The sequence below is a fragment of the Dipodomys ordii genome, unplaced genomic scaffold (genome assembly GCF_000151885.1).
Source record: "Dipodomys ordii isolate 6190 unplaced genomic scaffold, Dord_2.0 Scaffold96, whole genome shotgun sequence".
In the NCBI taxonomy this organism is placed as follows: Eukaryota; Metazoa; Chordata; class Mammalia; order Rodentia; family Heteromyidae; genus Dipodomys; species Dipodomys ordii.
In genome coordinates, this window is record NW_012267312.1 from 7,100,272 (window position 1) to 7,110,461 (window position 10,190).

Consider the following 10,190-nt stretch of genomic DNA (forward strand, 5'->3'; position numbering starts at 1 on the left):
GGGTGGTTTCTCCAAAGGAAGAAGCCATCGCCGTCGCTGTCCAGCCGACCTCAGCTTTGGGACCTCGCAGCCCCAGCGATGCCTATTGTGCCTCCCAGCCAGGCCTCGCGTAAGCCCCAGCGTTAACATTCTCTTGGAAGAGCTGGGAAGGGAACAAAAATCACCCTAGGTCAGGAGTAGGGGAAAGAGTAAAGCAGGAAGGACGAAGGACTGTTTTCTCCCCCTCTTTCTACCCTACGGATACAAGAGTTTTCGGTGGCCCGGGCAGGAAGACTAACATCCCAATAGAACAATAGAAATGGGTGGGGGGGAAAGAGTGCCGGAAATGGTGCGGGGAGACCCCCCCAACCCTATAAAACTCCACACACCCCCCACAATTACTGGGAAGGACCCCAGTGCTTTCACTGCTATAGTAACTTTTATAACTCTTCCCGGCACACGTGCCCCTCCCCCATATTTTAAATTACCAAAAGCAAAGAGAGCTCCCTAAGTTGTGACCACCGGAAGCAAGCTCCAGAGCCTCTTACCTGCTCTGCCCCAGGCAAACTGACCTGACTCACCCCTCCCTCCCCCAACAGTTCTCCGGGTTTGCACCTAGACAATAAATTTAGTTTAATTTAGCTTCCGGTCTTTAATTTTAGCAGGTCTCCTTTTTGCATGCAAATCAATATGGCAATTACCATCTAAAAGCTCGCCCAGCCCCGGGTCAATGTAAATTGATCATTGTCCGCCTTCCACAAAATAACACCGGGAGTCTGTGGTGCATAATGAGATTATACTGGAAACTGTCTTTTAGATCACAAATTATATTTTATGCTGTCAGGATCTTCCCTGAGCGAACTCTCCTGCTTGTCTAATCATGGAGAGCCCAGACCAGGGGTGCTGGCTGGGGAGACAGAACTCTAATAAATAAATAAATAATCAATCAATCAAACCCTCCTTGAGACTCTCAACTGGGAACACGTGGAGGTGAGCATGTGCCAAGAAAAGACACCTTCTACAGAAAAATCACAGAAGAGGGTCATCACTAAATTCCCACCCTACCCTCCCCCCCAAAAAAATCAGATATCCAATCCTAGGAGAATGTTGGAGAAAGCACGCAGAGGAAGCCATTCGGCTGAGTTAAGAGATCCGTGTCCTTCCCGGGCCAAGTGATCACTAGAATTCAGCTACGGAAGAGGCTATGCACTCCAGCTTAGCTCCACTGGCTCCTACCAAGGCCGCGGCAGCACAGCTGGGCTCTGCAAACAAACTGGAATCCTATTGGCCATTAACACTGGCAAAGAGATAGGGGGGTGGCAGTGTCCTGCTGAGGCCAACCCAACATGGTCAGGGGAGAGAGGTCCCCACCAGGCTCCATCCAGAAGGGGCCATGGGGATTCCAGAGTTAGAGTTCTCCCGCCCCTTAGGGGCCCCAGGGGTAGGAGTGTGACCCTGAGGCCTAACAAAGGGCCTTCTGAGCTCCTGATCTGAAGGGGAGAAGTGGGGCGAGACAGCTGAAGTGGATCCAGGCCCTCCTCCTGCCCCCATGCACGAGGCTAGGTCACTAGACCCTTTGCCCTCTAAGGAACCAGCAGGGTAGTGTTGTCAGGAGCCTGCCAGGCGCTCCTGAGGTTGAGGTGGCCTCGCGGTCTCCTCAGCCCACGGCCCTCAGCTCGCCCAGCCCTGCCCCACCCGATCCGGACTCCACCCAAGTGCGGTCTTCCCAATAAAAGCTGGAATTCCCGGCTGGGCTTAGACAAAGAGGGACCGAAGCAAATCGACGCCTCAGGCAAACTAAACCCTAGCCAGAGTTTACGTGCGTGTCTAGGGTCACCCAGGCGCCTGCTAATCCACCCAATACAGGCAGACCCAGCATGATCTCCTCCAGAAGGAAAAAAAAAAGTTAAAAAAAAGTAAAGCATACCAAAATGAAAGCATGCTTTCCTTCTCTTTATGTCTCCCAGAGGCCGCACTACTTTCCGTTGTCTTTTCCCAGATCACCAAAGCCCTGCTTCACCTAGCTAACAGGACCCAGTGATACACAGCCATTCCTCTCAACCAAGGTAGCAAGCTCCTCTTATGGTTTTTCCCCCCTCCCTCACAATTTAGTCGTTTAAGGTCAAGAACTCCAAATCTCATCAGAACTTTTGCCTGCTTCAGCATACATCCTCGCCCTCTTCCAGAGGGCAGAAACTGACCAAAAGCAATTCTAGTTAACAGAGGGCCTTCAATCTTTTGGAGGACTGCTTGGCCCTTTCTGTCTAGCCAAAGACATTTCCTAGCGAATACACGTCTAGGTGGTTGAGTGGCTCACATCCTACCCATCGGGGAGGAAGGCTTGGCCAGGCACAGCGTGTATACCTAAGCATAGACATATGCTTATGAGTGCTTTGTGTTTCCAAGTGACCCTCTTCATACCTTGAAAGGGGCTTTTTGTTTGTTTGTTTGTTTGTTGTCTCTGGAACACACTTAGCAAAATTCTGTCCAACAAAGCATGGGATTTTTCTCCAAGTATCAATGTACATCTCTGTATTTGCATGTCCATGTTTACATTCCTCTTGGCCAGTTCTTTATCTCTTATGTATCTCTTGTTCCATTAGGATATCGGAGCCCAAGTGTCTCGATTTGTCTCAGCACATGTCATTCAGGGGCACGTCTTAATCTGAGACGTTGGAACACTACACATCTCCCTCCCAATGGCATCACATCTTTGCTTTGCCTATGTGCCTCATTCTCAGGGCAGACCAGTTAGGGTTTGAAGTTCAAATGTAAACAGAAGATCCCTTAAGACCACAAAAAGGTTTGAAGGGATGGGAGGGGAGACTTGGAATGTTAGTAGTAATGAGTTATTTATGTATAGGGGAACCCACCCACCAATTTCAAGCTCTGGAAAGAGCTAGACTAACGTCTGCAGAGTTGTATTAAAATTTCAAACCATTTCAATATTAGCCCCATATGTGTATACAAATGATGGATCTCATAACAGTGTCCAGACCAACTCCTAGTTGGAGTCTGTCTCCTTGCACATATCTGATTCTAACTCCCCCACAAGTTCAGGGCTAAGTGTTTATTTATAGACAAGGACTGCTCTGCTTTCTCCAACACATACCTGCACATACTAGCTTGATATTTTAGGCTCAGGTCCTTAGTCTGCAGCAGTCTGGGTCACAAGCTCCATTATGCTCTACCCAGATCTTCCCTTACTTTAAGTAGGGAAAAAAAAAAATCTTCCTGGGAACACTGAGGTCTACATATCTTCACCCCACAGGCTCAGTTGCTTAACTGAATGAGGGTGCCCATTTTGTGTGTTCATAGCTCCCCCACTGAGAAGTATTAGGTCAAGCTAGATAGCCTGAGCAAGAGAGCTTTTTGGTTTGTGTAAGAAATCAAGCCCGATGCGCCAGGATGTGACCACGCGCGCGTGCGTGCACACACACACACACACACACACACACACACGAGAAAGGAAAACGCTGGGCCTAGATTGCCTACTACTACCTCTACGGATTACTGTGCCTTCAGTCATTTCCACTAGACTCCTGACCTAGCTTTCCCGTCACACTATCTCTACGGCCGCTTAAAGGGTTAAGAGAAACCCCGGGGAAGCCTTCCTTCTACCCAGCTCGCTCGCTCGCTCGCTCGCTCGCTGGACAAGCTAGCTCGCTCACTCGCTGCTCACGCGAGTCTGCGGCCGACTCCACTGCACTCCCCCACCCCCGTCCTTCAGCCGGGAGGGAGCTTGCATGCCTGTCTAGACCGATCTATCACCCGCACACCAACAACACCCGCGAGAGCGCGGAGACCCGGTCCAGGTCCCCTGGCCCGCACGGTTCACAGCGGACACAGCCCGGGGAGCGTGACGGCGCCTGCGGGGTGGGGGGTGGGAGGGGTTCTACAAGACCTGGCGCCCCGAGCGCCACGCGGGGTCCTTCTGAGCCCCCGTCTTCTGCGCTCTTCACTAGCTCGGCTGCTGGGGCACAGTCACAGCTCTGCTCGCTGGGCAGTCCTATTTTTATCTTGTCTAATCCCAAACTGGGCGGGGAGCACAGGCGTCGTGCTTCGAGAACAAGAGATAGGCGAGGGAGGCGGGGAGGAGCAGCCAGGCGGCGACGCGAGCGGGAGCGAGTTAAAGACACAGAGAAGGCCACCGCGAGCAGGAAGAAAAGAGCGGGCTGCGCGGGCCTGGCGGCGCCGCACTTAACGTGCCGCCCCGCAAAGTTACACTGGCCTCCCCGTGGTCCCTCACCGCCCGCCCCTCCCCATTTCCCAGCGGCGCTCTCCGCAGTTGGGACCGCGGGGCCCCGGCCTGTGTGGGAGGCGGAGGACGGCCCTGCAAAGGGCTGGAGAGAATCGCTAATGAGCTGTGCGGCCCATTGATCCAGAGAACACTTCCTAATTAACTCTCAGTCACCTACTGGTGACAGCGCCTCAAAGGACAGCGCTGGGGCCGGCAGAGCCCTAGCCCCGACCTACCGGCCGAACGCCTGGCGCCTGAAACCCCGTGCGTCCGACACCCCCCCCTTCCACCCCCGCCCCAAGCACCCCAAGGCAATTGGCGTGCGAGGCAGCGTCTATCAGCACGGCGAAGGCCAGCCTCGGATTAAACCTGGACCGCATATTAACGATCGTCTCCCTCCCCCCTCTTCCTCTACGCGGCAAAATCGTGCCCAAAATAAAACACGAGAACCCAAACTGCAAAGCCCAAGACCAGATAACAAACAGGTCGGAGGCGGAGTGGGAGGGGGTAGAGAAGGCAAGCATATTTCTCCAAGTGTCCACGTACGGGAGTCTTGGAGGCCAACAATTAAAATACCTTCCACATAAGCAATTCTGTTGGCAAAAACCGAATCCAGCACCTCGTAAGATTTCGGCCACCGGTGTCCTTTTCCAGTGCCACAGGACGTGTCAGATGGCTAGAAATACCCGACTGCCTGTGCTCACCACCCACCACCTTCTGGGGTGGGCCATTTCCTCCTCCTTTTTACTCCTTGGTCGTCTTGAGGATTTTTCTCCAAGGGGGCTACCCTTAGAACCAAATATCAACACCCCACTCCTAGCCTCCTCTAGAGAAAGGGTAGGAAACCACACAGCAAAAACCCCGGGCTGTCTTCGTCTAGACGCATCGAAGCTGTACGAATACCAATTTGAAGCGCGCCAGTTTCTTTTTAAGGTTTGTTTTTAAATACACATAACCCTCCTCCTTCCTTCTTCGCTCTTCCATCCCCCCCAACCCCCACTCGGTAGACGCCGGCCGCGCGCACCCTCGCGCGCGGGCACTCAGAGCCTCTAGCTGGAGATCGCGGACTTTCTGGAAAAGATTCATTAACAGCAAATTAAGCCTCGCCCAGCGTCGGCAGTCTTCGCGATCTGGGTACGTACCCCCAGGAGCGTTGCGGCCTCAGGAAGTCCGTCTGAACCACACGTGCCACGAGTCGTCCAACTCCGTACACGGTGCCCCAAGGCTCCCTTCGTAAACAGCAGGCGCTCGCCGCCGCCCCGAGCCCCCGAGTTAGCGGAGGCTCTGCAGCGCAGCTTCCCTCCCGATCCAAGCGCGGGCCCCGCGGCGCAACGGCGCCTCACACTCCTCGCTGGGGTCTAGGATCGCGCCCCGGTGCGCAAGTTCCTCTTCGCACCGACCCTCCGGGCCGACAGCCCAGGGGAGTGGGACCAACTTCCTCTGGCCGCAGACTTTCACACGCCCATCAAGGCTTCCCACCAGACTCCCCGCTGCCCCGCAGAGAGCCCACGTCTCGCCACCACCACCCCCTCCCTTCCCGCTGGCACACCAGCAATCTACCCCCCAGGGGTGGGTTCCGAACTTAAAGCCTACCCCCACACTAGAGTAGTGGAAAGGGGAGGGGTGTGGGGGGAGAGTAGCTCACAGCAATCTTAAAAGAACATTTACAAAACAAAGCGTCTGACCTGGCGAGCGGGCGGACCCGCGGAGTCCGAACCTCAGGCTCAGCACGATTTCCTAGTAGTTTTTTTTTTTCAAATCCACGTGATTCAAGCTTTGGGGCGAGCCAAGGGGGGGGGGGGGGGGGAGGAAAGAACCGGGACTCCCTTTTAGTTGCGCGGCGGCAGCAGGTCGAGCTCGGCTCGGCCCGAGGCGCCCGCCACACACCCTCGCGCACGCACACGCTGTCGTTCCACTTGGAAGAACGACCGGCCCCCGGAGAGGCGAGACGAGGCGGCGGCGGCTGGGCTTTTTTTTTTTTTAACAGTTCTTTCCCGAGTCGAAAAAGAAAGCAGACGGGAACCCGCCGCCCTCCCCTTCCTGCTAGCGAGCTAACGCCGAGCCGAGCTTTCCAGCTTCCAGCCCAGTTCTCCCCCCCACCCCCCACCCCGCGCCTGACTCCCGGCGCTCAGCGGCGACCGCGCTCCCGCGCGCGCGCGCGCGCGCGCGCACACGCACACACACACACACACATACACACACACGGCCGCAAACTTCCACTCGACGAACTCCCCGATCTCCTCCCAGCCGCCCCCCCGGGAGGCAGCAGGCCCCCCGCTGCGTCCCTCTTTCCCCCCCCCCATGCCCACGCGGGGCCGCTTAGGTTGACTGCATTCCTAATAACTTACAGCTATGAAATAAAAACGAAAGCGAGCAAGGCAGCTAAAGCGCCAGGCAAATCCATTGCGGGGGACGCGAAGAGTCGAAGAAACCCGCGGCGGGCGGGGGGCCACGGGGGAAGGGGGTCGGATTGCAGCCGCTCGCGGCGCGCCAAGCCCGCCTGCGGCCTCCCCGGGAAAAGGTGCTCCCCGGCACTGACCTGAAATTCCCAATCGGAGAGTAGGCTGGGAGCTTCGCGATCCGACGCTTTGAAGTTTCCTTCGAGCAGAGTCGAGGCGGCGAAAAAGAGCGGGGGGGGGCGGCTGGGTAGATCGGGAGAGGTGTGCAGGGTTGGGGTGGGGGGGGATGGCTAAGTTAACGAGCGGAGAAGGAGCCGGACCGGGGAAGCGCGGCGAGCAGCAAAGTTTGCCGTCCCCGGCTGCCCGCAGCCCGCTCCAGGCGCCGTTCTCGCTCGCCTCCCTCGCCGTCTACTGCCAGCCGGCTGCCCTCGGGGTCGGCCCAGTGGAGGGGTGGGCTCAGGGCCGCGTGGGGGTGGGGCGGGGCGGAGCGGAGAGGGATCGGAGCCTCAGGGCAGGTGGCGACAGCTCCACGCGATCTTCTGGGTTCCCGCAGCTGGACTGGGCTCGACCAAGCTCAGCAGCTCCCGCGCCGCCGCTGCCGCCCGCGCTCGGGCAAGAGCCCCAGCGCCATGTTGACGGTTCGCCGCGAGCGCCCGCTCGGGTTGGATGTGTGTGTGAGTGTGAGTGTGTGTGTGTGTGTGTGTGTTGGCCAAGTCGTCCCTGCGCGGCGACAGCGCGGCTTGGGCTCTCCGCCCGGCGGCTCGCGGGCTCCCCCTCCGCCGTCCGCCTCGCTCCCGCTCTCGATCGCAGTCTCCCCCGCAGCCGCCGAGCTCCGCCCGCGTTCACCGAGGAGCGCAGATCCGCCTCACCTTGCTGCTGGGAGCCCGGGCTCCGTCTGCCGCCGCACGCCGCGATCCCAGCGCGTCCCCCCTCCCTGGTTCCCTCCTCTTCCTCCTCCCCCTCCCTCCGCCCGCCCTCCCTTCCTCCCTCCCAGCAGCCGTCTCCCCTCCCCCCGCAGGCGCAGCGCTCGGGCGACAGCCGCCCGCCCGCCGCCGCCTCCAGCTCTCGCAAGTTTGAGCTCTCCTAGTCTCCGATCACCCTCCACTGCGGCGCCTCCGCGGTGGGGCTTCGGGAGGGGTGATTCCCCCATGAAAGGTTTGCCCGACTTTCCCTGGCTGTCATCTAGTCCCAGCCGGACACGTTTTAGCCTCTCCTCTGTCTGAACCCCGGACCACCTGAGTGCCCCCCCCACTCGTCCCCTGCCGTCTCCTCCCCAGCTCCGGCCTGAGTTAGCTGCACACGCCACGCCGAGCCTGGGCGCACGTCCTGGAGACCGACTTGGGCGGCGGCGGCGAGGGCAGCCAGCAGATCCGGAGCTGAGGGATGGGGGGGGGGCGGGGGCAGCTTTCCTAGCCGCGCGCCGAGACTCCCCTGGCTACCCAGAAGGCTAGTGGAGGACCGCAATTACCATAAAGCGCCTCGCACTTCGCTCAGCCAAAGCTGTCAAACCCCAGTGGCAGCCGCCACTGCCGCTTTTCGACACCAGCGCTGCGCTCTCTCGGCCTCGCGTCCTCTTCGAGACACAGTCCAGCAGAACCTAGCAGTGTGCGTCTGCACCCACCCCGATCCCAGATCGCCTCTTCTTCACTGAAGAGTTCCTTCCCATTTCGGTGTCCAGAGCTACCTGGAAACACCACCCAGGGAGACAGTGGCCGTTGTGCCCCAAGTCTGTGCCCGATTTCCTTGAACATTTCAATTGTGGGAATTGTTTGGAGGCGGGGGGGGAGGGGGTAACTCTTGGTGGCACAAGGGGGAGGTGGGGGGCAGTATGGAAGCGAGGATCCGCCCGGTTTTCTCCCAGTTCTCGAGTATTTCATGGTCCGCCTCAGGTGGTTGGAGGGTCTGCCCTAGTCCCTCACCTCGGCCTCGGGAGATTATCTCCCGCGTTTTATTTTCCTTGGCAGGGAGCAACTTTTGGCTTACACCGTCGGCCCATAAATTTCCACTCGGTAACGTCGTGCTGATCGTTGCCCGGCGGCGGCATACAGCCTGCGCCCGCAGCAGTTCAATTCAATTGACATGTATTGAGCTTCTCCAACGCGCACCCGGCGCGGCGCTGGGCGCGGGCGGGGAGAGGGGGGGGAGGGAGGGTTGAGACGGGGGACGGGCAGGGGCAGGCAGGCGGAAGGGGGGAATCGGAGAAGTGAGATTCCGGCCTCCCAGAGCCCAGAGCCTCAAGGGTGAGCTGAGAGCCCTAAAGGGGGCGGGGGGGGGGATCAAGCCTAACCGCACCCAGACTGGGGGCTCAGACACCGTGGCCAAAGGCAATCCCATTGGGCTGCTTGGTGGAGCCTGGTCTTTTTATACTGGGAAGGGGGTTGGGTATCTTCTGCCTAAGGACAAGATGGTTCAGGCTTGATGAGAACATAAATCCGAAATGGAGGTGGCTTGTAAAATCCACACAGAAACTTCTAAAATATCCTGTAGTGTCCCTATGCCAAAAATAATCAAAAGCATCTCAAGTTGATTAATAAGTCAAGGTCAAGGCCAAAGCCAGCTCCAGCTAGCATATATTTGGCCTTTTAAAAATGAGATTCACTACTGACCGTGGGGCGGGTATTAGGTGCATTTTTTTTTTCATTCTGTTTTACGTATAAAAACAGCTCTTCTCAAAGCAGAAGTGAAACATCTCTACCGTTTGAAACCCAAAACTTCGGGCAGAATTAAATCTTCATGCTCCAGAGCTGCTAGTAACAACCCATGCAAGACAGGCAGGCCAGTACCCCCCCACACACACACACCTCCAGCAGTGCCCAGCCATGCTGGGCCTGGAAGCTTCCAGAACCCAGTCTTGCAGGATGGAATGTATGCCTTTTTCTTCCTGGCCTTTCAGGTGAATGTCTCTGAAAGCTAACCTACACATTTTTTTAATCTCCGGTAACAAGCAGAAAGACACCTGGACTATTATGCTGTAAAGCTATTTTTTATAAAGACATTTTAGGGCCAGACATTAAAAATTATTAGACTGAACGCATGCAAGTTACAGACACAGCTGGAGAAAAGGCCGCTGGTTGTGTGTTGTAAGGTTTCTGTTTGAAGCGACTCCTTTATTCAAAAACAAACCTAAAATAAACCGGGAAGGCTGGAGTGGGGCATTTGTGGGGAAACTCGCTGAACGCGGTTCCAGGCTTAGGCCACTGTGTGGCTGGGCGGGAGAGCTGGCTTGGGTGAGCGCGGAGCCGTGCCAGGCTCTTCCGGCTCAGTTAGGCCCCACGGCAGAGGCCCTGGCTCGGTGCCCAGCCACCTTCTCTCCCCTCTTCTCATCTTCCCAACTCTCCTCCCCTCTTCTCATCTTCCCAGCTCTCCTCCCAGACATAAGTTGCTTCTCTCCCACCCTCCCCCCAGAGTCCAAGTCATGTATAGAGGACTGTCCAGAACTTTCGGAAAATCCTTGAGCCAAGCATGGAGCCAGCTGACTCTTGGAGTCCTCTGGCCTCCCGGGGCTGCAGACAAAAGGGCCTGTTTGTCTAACTTTAAGTCCTAGCGTTAAAATGAATAGGGGGGGGGTGTGC

At 57.1% G+C, this 10,190-nt stretch overlaps 1 protein-coding gene across 4 annotated transcripts in view; it reads right to left on the bottom strand.

The window, feature by feature from the left end:
* The window catches only part of Bcor (BCL6 corepressor), a 44,520-nt gene extending 37,486 nt beyond the window's left edge, over positions 1–7,034 (bottom strand). For all 4 annotated transcript variants that reach the window (XM_013026759.1, XM_013026758.1, XM_013026755.1 and 1 more), the window contains exon 1: positions 6,759–7,034. The gene's annotated coding sequence lies outside the window, so the exon portion shown is untranslated. The remainder of the gene's footprint in view (positions 1–6,758) is intronic.
* Between the last annotated feature and the right edge of the window lie 3,156 nt (positions 7,035–10,190).